At 35.4% G+C, this 22,452-nt stretch overlaps 1 protein-coding gene across 7 annotated transcripts in view; it reads right to left on the minus strand.

Annotated features, from left to right (window-relative positions):
* The window catches only part of LOC140157181 (uncharacterized), a 130,591-nt gene that overhangs the window by 65,415 nt on the left and 42,724 nt on the right, over positions 1-22,452 (minus strand). For 5 of the 7 annotated variants that reach the window (XR_011859644.1, XM_072180289.1, XM_072180286.1 and 2 more), the window contains 2 exons: positions 13,605-13,736; positions 2,431-2,568 (listed from right to left, as the gene is read on the minus strand). The exons of 1 other annotated variant lie outside the window; for it this stretch is intronic. The gene's annotated coding sequence lies outside the window, so the exon portion shown is untranslated. The remainder of the gene's footprint in view (positions 1-2,430; positions 2,569-13,604; positions 13,737-22,452) is intronic. One more of the 7 variants, XM_072180285.1, reaches the window with a different exon arrangement.

A 22,452-nucleotide genomic window follows, 5' to 3' on the forward strand; every position in this document is an offset into this window, starting at 1 on the left:
GACATGAAGCCTACATAAAGAGCGTTTCCTATCCTGGAGGATGATCAATGGAAGCAAAGGGACGTCCATCCTGAAACTGTTGAATGTATGTAGATTGTCACTATTAGGTGATAAAAGACATGAAGCCTAAAGTTATACATTATACCAATAATATTTTCCCCCTTTGATGTGATACCGAGAGGTTTCTGTTGGAAATAAGACTAGGATGTGCAACTAATTTGAGGTGCATTGTCAGTCATATTAGTCTAGATTCTGGCTGCATTTTGATTTATTGATGGCTCATGTTTTCATGAAAATATGGTTTAAGAAAGGATGTTTCTCAATATTTTTCAAAACAATCAGTAAAACATTAATCCAGGGTTTAACAAATCTACCTTACCATAATTATTAGTGGATTTTTAGCGGGTTTGCCGTCTGTCAAGTTTAGAACAGTTCTAAACTTGTTTAGAACTTCGTATACACCAGTACAGAGTATTTGGATATCTATTTATCAGTAGTACTCATGGGAAATTTTTACGCCATTTTATTTGTGCATAACTCCAGGGGGAGGGGGGTAAAAAGTTATGCACGCTTTGTGCGTAAGCGAAGATACCGAAAATGATGGATGACCCCTAACATAGCTGTAGCATAGTTAACTTTGCTAACATCTGAACACTGAAAACATCTCTCCAAGGATGGATGCTGTAACATTTAACTTTAATCTGATTTTTTACCCTAACTTATTTTCTAAAGGCACATGTATATATCAACGCATATATAATTAACATGAAAAAACATCAACTCTCATGTACATGAACACCCCCAGCCCCCACCCCACCCTGAAGTTTTTGCCGAAACGTGGATCACATAATTTGAACTGTGGAAACATTAAAAGTGGTCATCTGATTATAAAACATTGTGTTTTGGTTTCAATTGCTTTGTCTGTTTGGATTCTATCACAGTGGCCCAATGAACAATGGACGACTTTCACGTTGGTGTACCACCCCACAACCATGTTTTTGTTCATACCGCATAAACAAAATGCATTTCAGGCCCAACATTTCACAACACTGCATGGAGTTATGAGAAAAATATCAACTTTCACCCAATTCCAAATCTGCATTGGAGTAATTGGGAAGGATGAGGCTGAACATTTGGTCACACACTTTTAAAGTGGAAAAAGTATCAATGTGAGTATTATCATAAAAGGGTACATGTAGTTGGTGTGAGTTGATGTGGATTTTCAAATTACCTCTCTCCCTCAGAGCAAATACTAGCCAAGGAAATTATTTGGTATATATTTCATAATGTTGTAAAAGATTAATTTTTCTAGCAAAACATTTCAGACAATACTCACACTTAAAGGGTTTCTCTCCAGTATGAGTTCTGATGTGGCGCACAAGGTCACCTTTGTGAGTAAAACATTTCTGACAGTGCTCACACTGAAAGGATTTCTCCCCAGTGTGAGACTTGATGTGTTGAACAAGGTTACCCTTGAGAGTAAAACATTTCTGACAGTATGCACACTTAAAGGGTTTCTCCCCAGTGTGAGACTTGATGTGTTGCACAAGGTTACCCTTCAGAGTAAAACATTTCTGACAGTGCTCACACTGAAAAGGTTTCTCTTTTGTGTGAGTTCTGATGTGGTTCACAAGGCTCTGCTTTCGAGCAAAACATTTGTGACAAATCTCACACCGATAGGGTTTCAATTTTTCTATGGTGTGAGTTTCAATGTGGGACAAAAGGTTAATTTTTTGGGCAAAACATTTCTGACAGTACTCACACTGAAAGGGTTTCTCCCCAGTGTGAGACTTGATGTGTTTCACAAGGTTACCCTTGAGAGTAAAACATTTCTGACAGTGCTCACACTGAAAGGGTTTTTCTTTGGTGTGAGTTCTGATATGGTTCACAAGGCTATTATTTGCAGTAAAACACTTCTGACAATATTCACACTGATACGGTTTCTCTTTGGTGTGAGTTCCGATGTGTCTTTTGAGATGGCCATTTGTTATAAAGCGGTTCTGACAGTACTTGCACTGATACGGTTTCTCTTTGGTGTGAGTTTTGATGTGGTGCATCAGATCACTTTTATAAGCAAACACTTTCCCACAATAATCACACTGATTCAGTGTCTCTTTGATGTTCAAGCAGTCATTACATTGGTACCATAGGATCCTGTGGTTATTCACATGTCTTTTCAGCTCACCAGTGTTTGACAAGATTTTCTGGCAAAACATACTTTTGTATCTACGAGCCCGCACATATTTAATAAAATGTCTGTTAACATGTGTTTTCAAGTTCTCCAAAGAATAATACTTGAGTTGGCAAAATGCACAAGAAAATGGTTTCAAATGTTTCATTGCCATATCTACTTGCAATTGTATTTATATATACATTGAATTTCAGATTAACCCAACAACATACAAAGATGTGTGTACATCTCAAACCCACCATAAAAGTCAATTCTAGCAGATGTCCTTGAGTGGAACAGCAATTACTACCAGACCACAATCCTCACTGGCTTCTGTCTTTGTCCTGGTTCTACTTGTATTTGTTTCCAACTGCAGATATATCAGTGGATCAAACTGCCTGAAACATTAAAACAACATACATGTAATACTTAGAGGTTAATGACTGCGCATCAATTGTTTTGAGGGTATTGTGTAATATCTAAAGATTGTGCTTTGGAACCGAGGAATATCTCGAGGGGCGCAGCCCCGAGGGATATTCCGAGGTCTAAAGCACAATGTTTAGATATTTCACAATACCCGAAAAATAACTGATGCAAAGTCAAACCTCATTCATAACCGTCACTTTTCACTTTTTTAAATTCAATTTACGTCACATTTTCTTATTTTAATTTGAAAACAGAACACAATTTTAACCTTATCTGTTGTTTTCCCTGAAAAAAATCGAATAGCCCATCAAGGAAATACCGCTAGCGACCTATCACACTAGCACGCAATCATGCGATGTCCAACTACGGCGGCCAGCGTCCGCGTAAATTGTTCGAACGCGTAACACGTCAAGTAACGCGGTCATTGTAGAGCGTATTTTTAGCTACGTCACGAGACGCGGTCATTATACTTTTTCAATGACCTGCATTTATGCGTCCGCATATTTAAAGTCATTATCTGTGATTGGATCGCACTTGCTGCATATATTAATGAGGTTATGAATTAATATTACTGCTTGGTACATTCATTAGCAGGTTGCATCAGAACTGTATTTCATCAAACCATGTTGGTTAGAATAGGATATTACGGAACACTTTGGGTAATATAATTGTGTGACCCTTAAGGGTATCCGTAGGGAGAACACTTTGTTTTACGGCCAGGTCTGGCCAGGTGCATGTTTGTTCGCAGTCTACAGGTGTAACTAGGTTGTTGTATATTCTATAATTTTCCTGGTGTGTTAACTGTGATTACATCTAGACACCAGTTTATTTTTTATTTGAACGGGACCCTAATTTAATGAGAAAAAGCGCCGAAAAAGAGGCCCGGCAAAAGCCGATTTGCAGACAATTTTGTAGCTACAGACAGCTCGTATTCCATATAACAACTACGATGACCACTCAGGGCAAGATGGGTTGATTTATATTTCATCCACTTAGGGTTGGATCGAACAACTCAAAAGGTAAAACTTTAAGGCTGATCATTTTAATTATAAATGTAGTGTGTGTGTAAAAGTATATTTCTCAAAATGGAGGAGAGCGCCTATGACTATTGTCCGTTCTGTCTACATGGTCTATGATAATTATTTTCTTACCGAAATATAGGCCTATTCACTTAACACAGACCACGGTTGCCAAACAAATGAGGGCAAACCGCGGTCAAATCATTGAAAAGTCGCCCAATATTTTTTTTTATCAACCGTTGGTTTCTATGAGATAAAAAACTACCAGAAGTCGCGTAAGCCAATGTTGAGAAGTCATGCAATATTTTTCTTAACCATCAATTGGTGTCTATAGGACAGGAAATTGTCGCGAGGAAAATCTTCAAAACTCATCCTATTGACCTAGGCCTATTACATCGCGGGTTTGGTAACCCTGCAATATATACAGTTATATAACATCGCACCGCATTGTGAGGTGAACGAACTGAATGTTGACATTTAAAACAAGAACTGTCTTTAACCAGACAATGCGGTTGGTATAAAACATAGCGTGTGATATCATGATATCAACTTCAAAATCTAAAAACAAAAGTAAAGAAATAATTTAGGGCGAAATAAATAAACAGCGTACAGCAGGTGCTATCTTGTCAATAATGATAAGAGGAACATGAAAAAACCAGCAGAGAGCATGCACCCCAGTAAAGAGTTAAATAAAGCAAGGAAAAATCATAATGTGCAGAAGGCCTACTTTTCGGATGATATTCACAGAAACAAAAATAAAGAACTAAAGATCTAAAAATAAAAGTAAAGAAAATGAGGGCGAAATAAATAAACAGCGTACAGCATGTGATGACTTGTCAATAACGATAAGAGGAGCATGTACCTCAATAAAGAGTTTAAATAAAACAAGGAAAATCATAATGTGTAGAGGCCTACTTTTCGGATGATATTCACTGAAACAGAAAAAAAGAAATAATTTTAAAGAATTATATATTTTAAGATTAGATAATGAACAATCATACATAAGGGAACAACCCAAAAGTTCGATGAAGCCCTATAAACGAAAGTCCTTTCGTTAGAAGGCTAACCCCCTCCCCCCTCCCCTCTAACGTGTGACAAATATCGAAAATTCCAACCCGTATATTCATATAGGATACAGGGGCCGTCGCTATATGGTGCATGGGGTTATGGAGGGGTGCGACAATGCTAGGATATTGATCATGTTTATGGAAGAAACGAATATTGCATTCTATTTTAACATATTTTCTCATTATCTTTTTTGGCACGGAAAAAAATAGGACTTGCTGGATTTTCAAATAAAAAAGAATGTGGTATGAAACACAAAACGTTTTCGACATCATTCGCCAAAGGTTAGACAAAGTGGTCAGAAAACGTTTAAATGTCGGGTTATATAAAGGGTATATAAACATAGCGTGTGCTATCATGATATAAACTTCAAAATCTAAAAACACAAGTAAAGAAATAATTTAGGGCGAAATAAATAAACAGCGTACAGCAGGTGCTATCTTGTCAATAATGATAAGAGGAACATGAAAAAAAAAACAGAGAGCATGCACCCCAGTAAAGAGTTAAATAAAGCAAGGCAAAATCATAATGTGCAGGAGGCCTACTTTTCGGATGATATTCACAGAAACAAAAATAAAGAACTACGTTAGTACGTTTAAAAAATTATATAATTTGAAATTAAATAATGCAAAATCATACATAAAAATGTGACATGTGTCTGATGATAATTATACACTTCACCAAAAATTAAAAAAATACTTAACACGCGACATAAATAAACAGCCATCTATCAAGAATGACAAGAGGAACATGAAAAAAAAACACCTAATATATGAGAGCATGCACCCCAATAAAGAATTGCTTTAAAATAAAACAATGAAAAATCATGACATGTGAAATGTATGTTGATACACTTATAAATAATACTCAAGGGTGAAATAAAAAAAACACCTTATCTACCGATATTTCCACAGTTAAACATACTCAGTGATCACTTGTACTAAAACAAAAATAAAGAAATACTTCACAAATGATAAGAGGAACACATAAAAAATAAATAAGCGAGCATGTCCCAAAAAAAATTAGTAAAAGATAAAATAATGATAAAACGTACAAGAAGGGGCAAAATATTTGTCGCAAAAACTTATTAAATGCTCATTTGCTCTAAGATATTTTTAAACATTAAAATTGCAAACATTAAAATGTTTGCAATTTACTCCTAGTTTATCATTTATTTATTATTTATCTAGGCTTATATATCTTTTATTTATTTATCTATTAATTTATCTATTTATCAATTTATTTCAATATCATTATTATTAAGTGCCTATTTATAATGATATTTAAATCTATCAACATTATGCTTACGTCATCCAGGAATTATTATCCCACTTGAAATCGCCATATAAAAACAAATTAATAAAGAAATACCCAATGGGTGAAATAAAAAGCATGATCTATCTTTTCAAGAATGAAAAGAGGATATAAAAATATAACAGAGCATGTCCTATAAACATGATAAAGAATTATTTAAAATCGTACAAATGTGAAACATGTAATATGACATATACTTAAGGGATCTGGAATGAGCGTTTTGAGCGTTTCGACAGTATTTTTTTTGTTTAATGAGAGCACATCAGACATATCGAATTGCATTCTGAATACGAAGAATAGGCGTGTTTCTATTGGGACCGTTTACCGGTAAAAAGACGGTAAAGGGATTATTTCTGCTCAATAGAAACTGACCTTCCCCGCTATTTACCGGTAAACAGGGGCGAGTTTTTACGGTAACGTTCCTTCTTGAGGAAGGAAAATAGCGGGGGCGCTTACCGATAAACGCTCAATAGAAACTCACTCCGTTCCGATTGAATGCGCATACAGGGAAGAAAACGGAAGTTGAGTCGCGAAATTGACCTCTGCATCATGAGCTAGCTTATTTACCATCGAGATACCATTCCGTTCGCAAAAATTCTTAGGCCTAATCACATACAAATATTTGACTCACTTGCTATAAATAAAGTAAATGGAAGAAATATTCATAATGCATTATCCCTGCATTATACATATTATGCTAAATATTTAACATGAGTTATGATTTATGACCCTAGTAAAAGCCATGAAATAAAACAACAACAACAACAACATCAGCGGATGAATCCAGCTGTGCATGCGAAAAAAAAAATAGAAATCAACTCGGATCCGCGGCGGTGTGTGCTTCAGAAAATTAGAAAGATTTCATGAATTTAATATTATGTTGTCGATGTTAAATTACTATTCGCTAAAAAGAATTAACTGAAATTAAACTGTGAAAGATGAAATTCCAAGACCTATTTTTTTTATGCTGCAACAATACTGAATACTGAGTACTCACGTCGATATCACTGAGGGGGGTTTCCCAATGGCGTAATTTGATGTACGAGAACGAATGAAAACGCTAATAAAAAACATTATTCTTCAGTCCTCTTTTCTCATGTTCATGATGTTTGCTCCCTCATTTTTAGCCAAACAATTAAGAAAATACTACAATATTAAAATCCACAATGCTTTATGCGATTGACCCGGATTGACCCCAGTGCACGACCTTTCGCCGGCAAACTTTAAGTGTGCTTTAAAGGTGTGTCAATTGACGCTGTTCATCGAGTGTTTACCGGTAAACAACGTGCAATGGAAACTGACCGTTATCCGCCTTTCACCGCTATTTGACGGCGAACAGTTTTACCGGTAAAATGCAGGGGACTCAATAGAAACACGCTAAATGTCTTTCTCATATCAAATAATTTTCATTTTTTGAAATTCACGATATAATGCAAATTTTATGACAAATTATTAAAATTTGATATTTTTCAAATTTTTGATATATAGGGTAAATTGGGGTAAATGGAACGGTGGGGTAAATGGAACGCTGAGAATACAATTCCCTCAATCAAGAAAAAAATTGGGCAACATCATACCGGTGTTCCATTTACCCCAACGCATATACGTTCTGCTTTCGTTTCATACCCCAAGCGTGGGTTTACTCGGTATTTGAGTGGAAGAAAATCTCAAATGTTGTCACTGACCATGAAGTGGTGCTATGGTTCAGTGAACATTACTAATTTAAGGGTACATGATTCCTAAATATTTGAATGTTGTGCTGAGAGTTGTCTTATAATATTGGCAACATGTTTGTTATCTACAATAACATAAATGTTTAAAACAATAAAATAGCAGATTTTAATGATGAAATTATGCAAATTAATATGCTAATTAGCTAATTAATTAGTTTGGTGTTCCATTTACCCCACAACAGATCCACTTGGGGTAAATGGAACACAGTTGACTGACTTCAAATATATATAACATGTTAATATTTTTTTACTAATTGGTTTAATTATTATGAAATTATATACTACAAATAACTAATTCATGGTAGATTAGGCCTCCTATTGATTTTTTAAAAATCTGAAAACTACTTTTTTCTGTTATGAACCGAGAGAAAGTGTATTTTTACGTGGTATTTTACCATGTTTATAAAAAAACATGAAAACAAAATTATTTTTGTTAATCTTTTGTTTAGTCACAAAATATATGTTAAATAAAATATTCTGATGTCTTTTCAATGTAAATATAGCTATGAATATAGGCTCCTTGCAAGTAATGCCCCTTGTTCCAATTACCCATCCCACCGTTCCATTTACCCCAATTTGTTGGGGTAACTGGAACACCATGACCATGCATGTATTTGGACCGATATAAGAAACAAAGCCATAAAATGGGAGTTTATCTGTTAAAACAAGTTGTAAAAACATATTATCTACTTATTGAAACAAACAAAAATCATATATGGATACCCCCCTGACCACAGAAAGTGATTAATTGCTTAAGCGCTCCATTTACCCCAATTTACCTAACAGTCCTCGAAGTAAATTTTATAAATCTAATGACATATTCTTAAAGTGTATGTAGCTGGGAGGAAAAGCCGACGATCAATTGAAAATGTTGACCTTTCATATTGAAGATATGGATTTTATTTCCCAAAAGACCTATTTTTTTTTTGGGGGAAATCCATATCTTCAATACTGAAAGGTCAAAATTTTCAATTGATCGTCGGCCTTTCCTCCCAGCTACATATACAAGAATGTATCATTAAATTTATAAAATTTACTTCGAGGACTGTTATATATCAAAAATATCAATTTTTAATGATTTGTCATAAAATGTGTATTACATTGCGAATTTCAAAAAATCAAAATTATTTGATATCAGGACATTCTTAGTATTCAGAATGCAATTCGATATGTCTGATGTGCTCTAATGTCCCACAATAAATACTGTCCAAACGTTCATACCCCAGCCCTTAACATAAAACAAAATAAAACGGTCATGATAATATGACATTAAGGGCGAACACCACTAATGAAGCGTCTTGGTTGAAATGCACGTGAAAATTAATGTCTTTCTTTGCTCAGTTTGAGGCCTTTTTGGCTCTCATAGTTGCCTGATGTACCCTGTTACATTTTATTAAGAAACAAGGTAGTATAGTTTCTCTCCATTGATTTTGCAATAGCGTCTCAGGAGGGGGGCTCAGAGGGGCTTATAGATTTATGCGGTGGGGGGGGGGCGTAATGGCTAAAATCGCCAAAAACCGCCTGATTTTACATATCCTCTAGCGTTGGTTGTCAGTAGATTGCAGTCACTCCTCATCAAGTGTTGACAAAGACAACAGTGGTTGTTGAAACGCATACACAGTAAGTGCATTTTCTTGGATCAGATACTACGAACTCTGGTTTACTAGTTTACTCTACCGATCCTGATGAATTTGTTCAATCAATAACGATATCTGGCGGACCAATCACAAGCCAGATTCATTTAAAGATGCATTACATCATGACCAATTTTAGTTAGGCCAGAAATTGGCCTAACTCTCCATAGAATCCCGTGTTAAAAAGTTATCCGCAATCCAAAGTCAGTAGTCCACTTGGGAAGCTAACAAACAGAGGGCGTCTGGTGACTGAAAAGATTAGATGTGAAAATCTATCAATTGTGCACAAATAATAATCAGAGTTTTAAGCTTAAATGCAATAGCCAGAAGCACAATTGGCAAGTGGAGTACGGAGAAGTCTAGCTACACCCTGGGAAGGGAAAAAACAGTATTTGAAACGAGGAAATGTGCAATATGACTTAAGGGGGTACTACACCCCTGCCCAATTTTGTGCCTATTTTTGCATTTTTCTCAAAAATTATAGCACCCTGGTGACAAGTAAGATATGTATATTATAGGGGCAAGGACTACAACTACTGCACTTGAAATTTTATTTCAGCACAGACAACAGTTGTGGAGTTAGAGTCAAAAATGAGGGAAAACCAATATTTGATCAATAAATCAATAACTACTTGCCTTGAGTTGCTGAATTTTCAGTGCAGTAGTTGTAGTCCTTGCCCCTATAATATACATATCTTACTTGTCCCCAATGCGCTATAATTTTCGAGAAAAATGCAAAAATAGGCACAAAATTGGCCGGTGGTGTAGTACCCCCTTAATGTAATACATTAGAAAAGGCTTAAAAGGCAACTATTAGTAGGGATGCCCACTCTCAATACAGTTTCCACTAGAACGATTTTTCATTTACTGTGTGCGTGCACTCACACACGTATTGTCTATGGAGAAACTGATCGATACAAGAAATCCCAGGCATGTTAAATGGCGTACATACTTGTTTTGATCCAAATGTAGGCCTATATCAGGGTGTTTCAAGAAATTCCTGATTCCACCAGAAAACATTCACCAAACTTTTTCCTGTTTGGTCAGTAAATAGAGAGGACCTTCCTGCATGAAGAGATCAACTTTTTTTTAATGAAAAATTTAATGAGATGAGAACTACAACAGGTTGAAGTGACACCATTCCGTGCATCAGGTGTTCAAACGCAATTATCTCCGAATTTGGAGTGAATCAGACAAGCAAACTTACATATACTCATAAAATTTAACTATTTATGAAGACAAAATGTGTAGGATGTTAAGAAATTTAAGAATGTTTAAGCCTACCATGCCCATCTCAAATCATGCACTTCCCGTGCACTTCTCACTACCATGTCCATTTCATAGGGAGTATAAAAACCGGGGACCATCATGGCTTCCATGCACACAGTGTATTGCTCAATGTAGTAAAGATAATCTTTGAGTTGGAGCAAATTTCTCAAAATTGGTAGTGATTAATGTTACCAAACTTATGCCATGATGAAATATAATAATTTTTGAAGATAAAATGTGCTGACCTTAAAAGATTGAACAATGTTTAAGACTACCGCTTTTCATTTGAAATAATGCACTTATTGTTCATCTCCTCTATGGAGATATTTTCCATGGCGGCCATCTATGATCATGCTTGAGGTTTCAACAAACAAACCATGGGTTTTGAGGTCTTATAGTTTTTGTTGTATGTCAACAAAATCGATTAAATTTTCAGGATGATCTTATTTTCATGTTGTTATAAGCAAATATAATGTTCCAGATAAGATAGTTAATAAATACATTAAGAAAAAGTACCTTAAAGTTGCACTTTCTGTTAGTATTCCTTTTTGGACTTTAACTTTTTAACATGTTCTAGCAGCCCTATATAAAACCGTGACACTCGAAAGGCCATATCTCTGGAATGAAACGTCCGATTAAGATTATTTAAACGCCAAAATGTTTCTTTCATCAATTCCCATCCAATAAGTTAGGTCTGAATCAATTTAAAAGTACTTCAATTTTTAGTGGACATGCCTACTATTAGGCCCTGATTCATATTTAATCATCATTTAGGCCTGTAAATTAGATTGTCTGTGTAAATTTAGCAGGATCCGACTTTTTTATGACGACTTTCAAAATGTGTTACATTTCAGAAACACCAAGCTGTTTGTGAGGTGGCGTTAGCTGTATGGGTTATAGGTTGAACTTTTTACAATATTTCTGGAAAAAAAATCCTGAAATCCATTATTAATTTTTACAATGGATGTCGCATCTGACCTTCTGCTTGCAGAAAGGGAAGTTTTGAAGAACTGAGTTGTTTTCCGGCCCCTGTCTGTACAGAAAGTCAGTGGGGTTATTTACTGGTGTGCACCCTAAAAGGCCCTTGTCATAACCATTGGTGACGGCTTGATTTTTCCCGTGCATGAGGGTTTAGGGAAAATTAAATTATATGTCTAAACTTGAGGTTGCATGTGTAAAACATGGTCTTTTTTTAACGCATGTTTGGGGTATTGAAATGATATTTTTTGGCTTGCACAATCATGGTAAAGATCCATGTCATACATAAGAGATTATAGGACATACAATACTTGGTAGGCCTAATGATAATGCGTAAACTTTGTACCTGTGTTAGGGAACTGAAATCAGACTGAAAACACAAACGTCATTCGAGGCTCTGTCTCACCAGTTGCATTTACAAGGCCCTTGTTATAACCAGTGGTGGCGGATGATTTTTTTCTGGGGGGGGGGGGGAAGGGTCACACAAGGTTCTGAACAGAAACGTCACATACGGACCAACCCACACTACCGAGAACCGCGAATGCCGAGAACCGCGAAAGCCGAGAACCGCTCTAGTTATTAATAAAATGATACAGCACGTAAAGCCTTAATTTTTGCAGGGTACATATTTTAGTTTATTCAAGTACAATAAATCATGTTAAAATCAAATTTTGAAAATCATTGAGGAGCATGATCTTATATTGCTATAATTGTTTGTTTCACGAAATAAATCTTATTGATAATGACAGCTATTATGGGCCTCGAATAATTTTTATTTGATCATGAGAGGTGGGAACACCGCTTTCAAGTAATCATGCAAGAGTTTGTGTGTAATGGCAATTTTGGGTAAATCCCCTTAGATCAGAATATGCATTTTGCATGCTGACTCCAAATATGGTCATTACAAAATATACAATTCTAAAATTTGTGAATTTTTAAAGCAAATTTGAAACTTGTCGTCTGCAGTCGACACCGGGGTTGACACGCACGTGGAGAAGGTTAAACAGTCATGCCCCTTTGATTTCACCAGAATGTGATTTATAATGTGCAAGAAAGTCAGGAACACACACACATTAATTAACTCTAAGAATAACCATTATTATACGAGGTATTGTTGGTCGAAGCAGCCAAAAAATTGATTTTCATTGTCTGCATCAATATATTATTGAAAAATAACACTTTGGTGTTCTGCAAAAGTTCATTCTACAAATCATATACTTTGAAAACTTGCTTAATTTATTGTTGTTATAATGAGTTATGTACATTTGTTTCAGCCCTATTTACAACATAACTCAAGAACCACAGGACCTACAAAAGTATATCTGTGATATTTGAATTCTTCTACACGCTCGCTATGAATTGAGCAATGCTAAAGCAAAAGCTCACTACCATTTGCAAGATGCTGTGAACTACATTTTTTTTGCTGCTTCGACCAACAATACATTCATAACCTCCGCGTATTACGCTATATGTGAGTTCCAATCAAATTGCTCTTTAGATGATATACGCACACCGGCGCGGAGGTTATTGATATCCATCAATGACCTCCGCGTATGCTTACATGGTACAATGACTTCCGCGTGTGCGCAACTGTTGCGCTGGAACACTTCACGCACACGCAACTACCATATTTGCACATGGCGTGATTGCGCAGTGCTGTAATTGGTAAGTCCGTTTTAGCTTGTTCGACTTTTTGAAGGGCAAAATATAAGTTTTGATAAAAATTGTTTATTTCAACAAATTTCGGAGAATAAAATCTTGAGATTTGGTTGAGTGATGAGTTAAAAATGATGGTTATGAATTTGATTAATAACTTTGCATCAGTTATATGTCGGGCATTGTGAAAAATCTAAACATTTTGCTTTGGACCTCGGAATATACCTCGGGGCGCTCGGTTCCAAAGGCAAAATGTTTAGATTTTTCCCAATGCCCTCCAAATAACTAATGCACAGTTATTAACCTATAATCGTATACCCTTAAATGATGATATAGTTACCTGCTGAGAGTAAATTCTTGCCAAGATGGAGATAATGACCCTCGCTATTGCTACAAAATTAGCTCCCAGTGTTCTAGTGTCGACCATCCAACCACTGCAGAATGTAGATATGTAATAGATCACCAAAAACACCTGAAATGACAATACAATTTTAATTAATATTCTGAAAATATATGCAACCCCTGGGGGCCACTCTGAATTATACTTGGAAGCATCCGCGTGAAAGAAAATGCGGAAAAGCAAAACCAGGATCTGCGTACGTGGGGGGGGGTCACTCTCATGAATAGGGTCTCAAAAGTCAAAACACTTATTTTACTGGAAGGGGTGTTGTTTTTTTAAGAACGATCCTCGCTTAGGGTAGTTTTTTTTAATTACCCAATCAACAGCCATTAGTGTTGACATATTTATCAAGTTATTTGGCGCAAAAGAGTGGTTTTTGAGCAATTTAACAAACCAGATTTTAACAATTCAAAGCTGACTTCAACAGCACCAGGAATCGCCGATCATCATCACTGATGACACTCAATAAGACACTGATAAGCAATGTCTCTCCTTGTTTAGGGTGTTTTTATTATGTCTCTCCTTGTTTAAGGGGTACTACACCCCTGTGGTAAATTTGTGACTATTTTTGCATTTTTCTCAAAAATAACAAGAGCACCAAGGGTGCTGTAGCTCAATTGTTATTTGAAATTTGACGTAAATATAATGTTCAGATATATGTATAACCGTTGAATATATCAAATTGGTTTTTTTAAATATACTGGTATTTAATTGTGTTTATAACATTTCTTTATTTATTTATGTCAAGAATATTGCTAGTTGGTTTTATAAAAACGAATTAACTCTCAACATTAACAATAAAACTAAATAATATAGTATTTGGTGCATCTCACATTCTTACCAAGTTCAACAATATGACATGCTTGATCATCAGCGTTCGAAATTTTGGTTGTCCGGTTGCCCGGGACAACTAAAAAAGTTGTCGGACAACCAAAAATACTGATTTGGTTGTCCGCCGGACAACCATAAATCTAGCCAAAAGTCACATTTGTAGGCCTACGGACAACCAAAAACTTAGACGGACAACCAGAAATTGTAATCTGGTTGTCCATGGGACAACCATTTATTTTTCCTAAATTCGAACACTGTTGATCATACAAATGAATTCAAGTATCTTGGTGTTACATTAGATCCACTTCTCATGGTGGGGATGTGAAACAAAATTTTAATTTTACGTGGCATAATGTACATGTATATAAAGGTCATTTATGTGCAACAGGGCCCTCCACCTTTGTTCCATAACCATTAAAGACTTAAAATTAATGTACGATTTCCGTCAAATTTTAATTTTGTTATTCTTTATTCAAAATGTTGAAATAATATTAGTAATAACTGCCGGGAGGGTTGCTGTCCGCTTTAAGTTGAAATAACGAGGTAAAGTGAAAGAAACCCCACTAGTTATTTTGACCATTTAACATGCAGTTCTATGGGAGGACATATTATCATAATTTTAAAAATTATGATAATATGTCGAACTTTGCTCTGTTGACCTACAAAGACAACAAATTTGGCCGATTCCATTTAGGTGCAAGTTGGGACATGTGTAAACATTACAAATATGCAAAAAAATCAGGTTTGAAAAAAATTAACCAATTTCATATTATAAGATCGTATATATTAAGACTTTAAGGATCTAGAATCAGCGTTTATTATGCTTTATTAGTATTATTTGTGGGACATGAGAGCACCTCAAACCTGTCGAATTGCATTCTGAATACTGAAGCATGTCTTTCTGATATCAAATAATTTTAATTTTTGAAAATCACGATATAATACAAATTTTATGACAAATTATAAAAATTTGATATTTTTCAAATTTTGATATATAATCGTCCTCGAAGTAAATTATATAAATCTAATGATATATTCTTAAAGTGTATGTAGCTGGGAGGAAAAGCAGATGGTCAATTGAAAATTTTGACCTTTCATATTGAAGATATGGATTTTTTTCCCAAAAAGACCTTTTTATTTTGCGTGTGTTTTTGGGAAAAAAATCCATATATTCAATACGAAAGGTCCAAATTTTCAATTGATCGTCGGCTTTTCATCCCACCTACATACACTTTAAGTATAAATCATCAGATTTATAAAGTTTACTTTAGTACTGTTAAATATCAAAATATCAATTTTAATGATTTGCCATAAAATGTGTATTAATTGCTAATTTCAAAAAATCAAAATTATTTGATATCAGAATGACATTCTTCGTATTCAGAATGCAATTCGATATGTCTGATGTGTTCTAATGTCCCAAAATAAATACTGTCCAAACGTTCATACCCCAGCCCTTAAGGTATAGGAAATTTTTTTTTGCTATAGCCCCCGAATGAAATGTATTTAATTATGTTTGTACTCACTAAGGTAGCATTGTGTGTGAATTTTACAGCCGAACTAAGTGCTATTCTTTTTTATGGTCATTTTAGTGACTAAAATGGCCCAAAATGAGGGTTTTTCAATATTGCTGTCCATTTCTAATCATCACCCCTATAGACTTTACATGTAAAATAAAAACGCCCATAAAAATTGAATAGTACTTAGTTCAATTGTAAAATTCTCACAAAATGCTTTTGAGTGATTACAAAAATAATTAAATACTTTTAATTCAGAGGCTAATTGTATTTCTTGTGCAATGACATATAGGTCCTTTCACAATAAAATGTCCATCTGAAACAAAGGTGGCCTTGGGAACAACAGCATAGCCAGCATTTTAGTGTGCGGGAGTAAAGCCAAACTCTGTCCCCATTTGTCAATTTTTTTCTTTTTTCAGTCATTTTAATGACATACTCTGATCCCCATCCCCATTTTCATCACTGGAAATTTCTGTGTTGGGGATGCAACTTTCCCCCTAGCTCCCAATGCCACTGCTCAGGAGGGAGGCAAGGTGCTGAGGTTACTTAGTTCAATTGTAAAATTCTCACAAAATGCTTTTGAGTGATTACAAAAATAATTAAATACTTTTAATTCAGAGGCTAATTGTATTTCTTGTGCAATGACATATAGGTCCTTTCACAATAAAATGTCCATCTGAAACAAAGGTGGCCTTGGGAACAACAGCATAGCCAGCATTTTAGTGTGCGGGAGTAAAGCCAAACTCTGTCCCCATTTGTCAATTTTTGACCTTTTTCAGTCATTTTAATGACATACTCTGATCCCCATCCCCATTTTCATCACTGGAAATTTCTGTGTTGGGGATGCAACTTTCCCCCTAGCGCCCACTGCCACTGCTCAGGAGGGAGGCAAGGTGCTGAGGTTATTCTGCATATAAATTGTTAATGAATAATAAATAAATGAATGGGCACCAAATATCTTCAGGTATAAACTGACAGGAATATTAGCAGTAATAAATATTTGTCTTTAGGCATGTCCACACAGAGGAATTTTTGCTTGAGCAAAGCGGTTCTCGGACAAAAACTTGGGGGGAAATCTACCATGTGAACGCTCTCAAGGATTCCAATTACTAAGTTTACCCCAAATTTATCTGTGTCTGTTAATTAGTTAAAGGTGAACCTCATTGAAAATAAAGTTATATATCAATGGAAAGCTTATGATGTCAGGATACTAAAAATTATTTTTTCCGATTTTTTTGATGGCCAATATAAACATATCAAAAAAAGTAACTGACCCCCCTTAAATAATGACCATTATTAAAAAACGGCTGATTGTATTACAAATCTGTAAAATGCATTGGAAGCAGAATTTATTTCTGCACATTTTGACACCTCATTTGTAGCAATTGACTAAATATTGACGTCACAGCGCACATTTAAATCAACGTATCCCAAGATCTGAAAGTTGCAGTAAATTCTATTGATTTTGCATTCAGTGTAATGGAACGAAATCTGTGTAATGATATCTGAGTGTTTTTGTATTGTAAAAATTTGCATGTAAGTGCAACTTTCAAATCTGGACCTCACTACATTAAATTGACCGGTGTTTTATTGTTTTCTGGGCTATCGTATCAAATGAGGTGTCAAAATGCGCAGAAATAAATTCTGCTTCCAACGCATTTTCCAGATTTGCAATACAATAGTCCCTTTTTGAATAACGGCCATTGTTTAAGGGGGGTTAGTTACTTTTTTTTGATATGTTTAGCTGAAAAATTAAAAAAATGAATGATTTTTTGGTCTTTTTTAAGGCGCCCAAAAAGCACCCAAATCAATCGTCTATGACCTTGGGAATGCTCGTGACGTAAGCTCAGGGTTCGCAGTCACGTGATCCTACTCGAAACACGTAAACAAGACTTGCTTCCTGTACTTTGCAAGCTGCCCGGCAAGTCTGATTTTCACAATAAACATGATAAAGCTTGAAATTAGAGGAATCTTCAAGTTGCTGGTTCCTTCTATATATATTAGAAATAATAGAATTATTGTCAACACATACATTTTCCGTAAATATTTGACAAAATCAGTCATAACTGGCTGGGTATAACTGGGTAATTGAGTTTGAATTTCGCGCTGGGATCAATCCCATGCGCAAATACTTGCTGCTACCGTTCATGTCACTGAATAAACATGATCGAATAACAAATGAAATACTTGTTTGTGACATTCCCTATTCTTGATTCATTTTAAAATATCTGATTTAAAAAAATATCGTCTTGCAGTAATCAAAAAATTAATAAAAATCGCCTATTTCATCAAGATCCAGCCCATATAAAGGTTTTCATATTTAGCGCATTGCGGTAATACATTCTTTCCACACAATCGCGATTGAAAGAAACAGATACTCGGGCAGATACTTTATCATAAAATAAATACAATTTAGGCTTAGTAGACCGTTATTTGATGGAATTCTGAAATCTGAATAAAATTAAAATATTGTCACTTGTGTCACGATTCTTTAATGATAGTACAATCAGTGTACGGTACTGAAAAAGTGAAACATTCATGTTTTATGGATTACCGAACACGATGCGTAAATTGCTACTGAAGAAATGGCAGGGACGGATATGCACAAACACAGCGTACAGCGACTCGCTTCGGGGCTTCGCCCTCCTTGCGCTGTATGTTTCATGGGGTGTTTCAACAGATTTGATCAATCGTTCCCTTATATTTGGAACATTTACAGGAATAAATTTTGCTGATGAAGTAGCAATAAGTTGGAAATATCAAAATGTGAATATAAAATCGGTCCTTTTGTCTGCAAGTACAGTACAGTCGCGGATACTGAACACTCGGCGTAGTGAGACTCAGTCAGTCACTGATGAGCTCATCCCGTATGTATCTATATACGAGTTCGCCTATCATACGTGACCGGTTGTAAAGCTAAGAAATAATTTAAAAATCCTGTACATGTACCTTATTCTATTCCTTCATTTTCTCATTGTGATAAGTTCATCTCAACTTGGTGTGACGATCTGAACTGGTAGCACTAGCAGTTATTTTTTGTAATCTGTTTTCATTCCGGTTCTTCGCTAACCTTCGCTCTTAGTGCTTAACTGTAATATTCCCTATGCATATCATGGATGGCTTGGCCTATCCCAAATCTCCCCGCCAGCACTTTCAGTCCCATTTTAAATCCACACACTTTATTCAGGAACTTCATTCTTGATTTGATCATGATATTTGCTTCATGTTATTCTTATTTTATTGAAGATATTTTTCATGTAAAGTAAGTTGACAATGACTGAATTCGTGCATTGGCCCGATACATGCCAAAGTAAATACACGGACATTGTGTTTACAATCAAACCCGGAAGTAACTGTGTGTCCCTGGGCTGACGTCATCAACGAAAGCGCCCAATTTGAACGATTTCGTTTTGTAATTTAGGGGGTGCCAATATCTAATCTTTGCATGGAGATTATGTCTAGCCTGGTACGCTATGCAAATAAAAAATATTCTTTTCTGCTTCCTGACATCATAAGCTTTCCATTGATATATAACTTTATTTTCAATGAGGTTCATGCACCTTTAAATAAATGTAGGCTTCAAGACATCCAAATTGCACCTGCATTGCTGAAAAGCCACCCATTTTTTTCTTAACCATCTGTTTCTGTGGGACAGGAAATTGTTGGAAGTCTCAGGGAAAATCTTCAAAAGTTACCTAATTGGGCTACCAAACCATGAGCTTGGCAACCCTGATTACTTTGTCCTTGTCAAGCACTTGAACAAACACTCTACTGTTGACATTAGGTTTTAGTGGTTTATGCATATTTAATAGCCTTGATCAAGTCTTTCTCCTTACTTTTTCTCTGTTCAAGCTCTTATGAGGAAGTACACCTTGTGGGCATGGTCCCGGTGTTGTCACTTCCTATTCAAAGGCGTAACGCATGATCGTTCCCAAAGTCAAAAATACCCCCTATTTTGCGCGGTTTCAAGAACATTTTCAGCATTTGTTACCCCTATTTTACACAAAAACGGGTACAAATTAGCCTTACAAATTACCCCTATTTTTGCATTTCAAGTACACTTTTACAAAAGCACCCCTTTTTTAACATTTCTAGAACACATACCAAATAACACAGCGGCCAAACTGGGAAGTGAGTTCCTGAATATTACTTGGAATGCACAAAAGTTACACAAAAGTGAAATCCGGGAGTAAATTGAGCAAGAAATGGTATAATGATTTCAACATCAGGATTCACAAAATATACCTTACTCTATTTTTTAATTTCGAGTACACCGTCGTCAAAAACAACCCTATTTTTTAAATATCGCGAACATTTTATGTTCGCGAACATAGTTTAAACATAACCCCTTTTTTCTCGAAATTGGGAACGATCATGCGTACACCTAGTCAATGTTAAGTGATAACACCGGGGGCATGGTGTGTATTTTGCTCAAACACTACCCCTGTAGTGCACAGTATGCCTGGGGTAAAGTATGATAAGAAAGTCCACAATCTAGTAATTCAAATGTCAAATAGATTTTCACAAAGTTATGATGGTAAATAAATATCTTGAAAGAATAGATAACTTCAAAACTTTGGAAAGTAATAGAAATTTTTGGAAGATGTGGCAAAGCTTCCATGAATTTTACATTCACTAACTATGGAATCCAAAGGACTTGAAACAAGTCTAATATTTAAGAGCTTTAGAATTTTACAATCTCACATAAAAAATAATTACTATGTAAAACTATCCTCACAAATATCTGAGAGGTCTCTGCAAAAATACACATGCTCCAAATCTAAACCTCCATAAAACACAGTAACATCATTGGCAAAGCTAAAATGTAAACATGTAACAGATGACTTATATTGCTTAAAACACCAAGGTTAAACCTGGTGTAGCATGTAAGTAATCTAGGAATGAGATTATTCTTGTGAAACTGCACAATTTTTTGTGACAAATTGCTCGAAAAAGCATACTTTCTGTCCATTTTTTCCCAGCAAAATAAGTAACTTTCATGAACAAACTTGCAAAGATCGCCACCTCAAATTACCAGCTCCATTACTCAAGCGATGTAGCAAGAGAAAGTAAAAAACCATTGCAAATCTGTACGATGACAATAGGTCAATTTGCCTTGCAAATTGAGCTAATAACACACTGGTAACAAAAGTTATGTATAGGGTCAGTCCATGTCGAAACAGATTGAGTGTACACCCACCCTCTTGGATTTTGCTCTCCTTTGGCTCAGGGGTACCTTTCATGGATCCCTAGGTGAGGTCACAAGAAAACAATTCAAATTCCATTTCGTTTGCGAATGGCGGGCAATCAAAGTTTGACGACCTCGACCAAAATTGTGAATTTAAGGGGTCCAAATGACAAAGTGCTCTCTTTGAGGGGCACTTTCTTCTTAATTGAATCAGTTGTGATCCTCTTTTTGAATGTGGTCACTCACTGGCTGTGTCTGAAATATCTAATGCCAAAAAAGATAGATTTCGGAATTTCGTTGGGATTTCAGAGGGGGTCAAAATCAGCACTTCGTACTGTTCAATCAAATTATCTTGATTTTGAAGGACCCATGATAATGTCACAGTGCACTTATAGGTCCTAATTATGTTCAGAATGGATTAACCATATGCCAATGTCTATGAGCAATTCAAAAAAAGAGAAATTTCTAGACCCCTACAGAATTTTAGGCCACCCCTAAAGTGGTTCAGCCACAAATGGCACTTAAAGTCGGCAAATTTTGACCCCTAATAACTTAAGGTGTACACCAGATATGAATTTCTAGTCTTTTGCATCTGAAAGAATGTAGTTTAATGTTACTAGGAACATAAGATTTGTTTTGTATTTTTTGTGTTTTAGTATTAAGTTGACGCTTTCAAAAATAGTCATTTTTGCCTAACATACCATGCATACAGGATACGGTACAAAATGCCAATTTTAGTATGATATTTTTTATATTTTGATCACTTTATAGCCATTTGTATTATTTATCCTGATATTTCAAGTTGCTCTTGAGTCAAGTAATAAGAAAAAACTACTTTCTAATCCTCTGTATGGATTTTTAAGGGGTCAAAAATGCACTTCCTGGCAACGATGCACATGCAAAGTACAGGTTATGGGGTCAAATTTTCAGAATGCTCCCAATTATGTCAAGTAATATATATCAAATTACTCGTATGGTCATGAGGATTCCAAAAATGTATAGTTTGTTATGTGTCAGACCTTTCAGGAGGGCGCTATGACGAAAAATGATCATAGTTCAACGACCTTTTTGAAAGTATCAAAACACAAAAAATACAAAATAGTAACATTAGACTACATTCTTTCAGATGCAAAAGACTAGAAATTCATATCTGGTGTACACCTAAAGTTATTAGGTGTCAAAATTTGCCGATTTTAAGCGCCATTTAGTCAAATCAAGATTTAACTAAAATGATTTTTTTTAAATCACAGAT

This window comes from Amphiura filiformis, chromosome 7 (assembly GCF_039555335.1).
Source record: "Amphiura filiformis chromosome 7, Afil_fr2py, whole genome shotgun sequence".
Lineage (NCBI taxonomy): Eukaryota > Metazoa > Echinodermata > Ophiuroidea > Amphilepidida > Amphiuridae > Amphiura > Amphiura filiformis.